Consider the following 1,894-nt stretch of genomic DNA (forward strand, 5'->3'; position numbering starts at 1 on the left):
TTGACATCTGCCCTCTGTATTTATGCAAACGGCTGATGTCAAAGGTGTTCGTCTCATCCGCGCACCGACTCAACAAACCATACAATACTAATTTATTCTTCTTTTGTTGCTGATATGTTCGGTTCACATTCTTAACAGTTTATTTAAATCTGTTATGTTTTATGTTTTTCATCCGTTGTAAACTGATGGTTCTGTTTTTACCCCTTTACGTCACTATATGAAAGGAGCATTATAAATGAAATGTGTTATAAGCATTATTTTGTGGCGTGTTATTTGTACACGCATAGTGATATAATTCATGTATTTGTGTCAGCATTGTTATAAGGAATGAAATTATATTTTGACTTTTTGGCTTAAAAGATGTGAAGAGGGGAACAACCAAAGGAAGAAATTAGATACAATTGGGGAGGGAAAGCTGACATTAACAGAGTTAGCCAGTGACTGAGGATTAGGTACCTAGAATATGGAAACTTTGAACTGTGGGCATGAACTGTTTCTGAGGTAGAAAGTTAGAAAACAAGTAAACAGGCATTTGGGCTAAGCAATGTAATACAGAAAGGCTTAAGGGCTTCAACAGCTGGAGTTGAATTAGTCTATCTGTTCATCTTTCGCTGGACTCCGAGGGGCAACAAGGGAACTCAGAGAATCACAGGGACTGGAGGAATCTGAAACACTTGATTCAGTTCGGTCCAATTAAAGAATACTTTATTACTCCCAAATGTAAATTAAATTTCAAAGCACTGTCATCTAAGACTTCTCAGGATGTCAGTAAGTCATTGTGACTTTTTCCGCCTTGAAGCCACTGTCACTATGTGGTCCTTAAGACATTAAGGTACAAGTGGAAAAACAAAGCATAAAACAGCTAAAGACTTACTAAACATATTACTTTTAAGATAATACAAGCAATCTGCACTCAGTAGTGATTTTAAGCCACATATACATACACAACCTAGTTGGATGATGAATATTATCTAATGTGAGTTAGGTATTATCTTATTTTATAGTATTTTATGGTGCTACTCTGATAAGATAATGAATATTGTTAAATCAAAAACATTAAGTGTGTAATGAGTTTTCTTCATGTGTGACAGCTGGATATAAAACCTCTTAAACATTCACTGTAAGAATATAAAGAACATACAGTAAACTAGCTGAAAAGTTGCTCCATTATTACAAAGATCATAAGTAAGTAACATTGTGTGAATTCTTTGTAAAAACTAATCAGTCAGCTATTTCTAATACAAGATCCACATGAGACCAGTAGAGGTCTGTGTGTTTGAATCTCTTTGTATTGTTTCTGTTGCATTTTGCCATCTCATGTTGATTGTGTAAGAAACAGAGACAGCCGCCTCAATACCGTTTCTCCTCAAAATGTGCCTGTACAATCAGGTGAGAACAATGTTTTGAAACTTGCTGACAAGGTTGCTGAGGAGCTGTAAAGTCGCTTTGTCCTTTCAGTGTGTGATTCACAAAACACTGAAAAGGCACAGTTTGTCTTCTGATTCAGACAATGATTCATCCTTTCCCTCACAGATGTAAAATCTTACTCAGCTAATTCAGTCCAGACTAGAGACATTGCATTTGTTTCATTTCAGTGTGCAGGTTATGAATTGACAAATGATATTCTCTTTATTACTAGCTATATTTAAATGACAAAGAGTCATTTAGATGGAGCGCAGTCGTCCCACTTCTGTCCTAATGATGTTTCCAGCAACTTCTTTTTGCTCAGGGCGAGGTTATTGTCCAAAACACTGCTGGGTCATATGTTGGACTTCCTGCCTGTACGGGATTTTGTCGTCATCATCATCATTTGTGTAAATTCTTACATATTTGTCAGCAGATCTTGTATAATGGTGTTTGTGCGGTGGACGAAGATGCTGCTCTGGGTGTGTTG

The sequence above is a fragment of the Poecilia latipinna genome, unplaced genomic scaffold (assembly GCF_001443285.1).
Source record: "Poecilia latipinna isolate Pla-1442-1.1 unplaced genomic scaffold, P_latipinna-1.0 Scaffold877, whole genome shotgun sequence".
Lineage (NCBI taxonomy): Eukaryota > Metazoa > Chordata > Actinopteri > Cyprinodontiformes > Poeciliidae > Poecilia > Poecilia latipinna.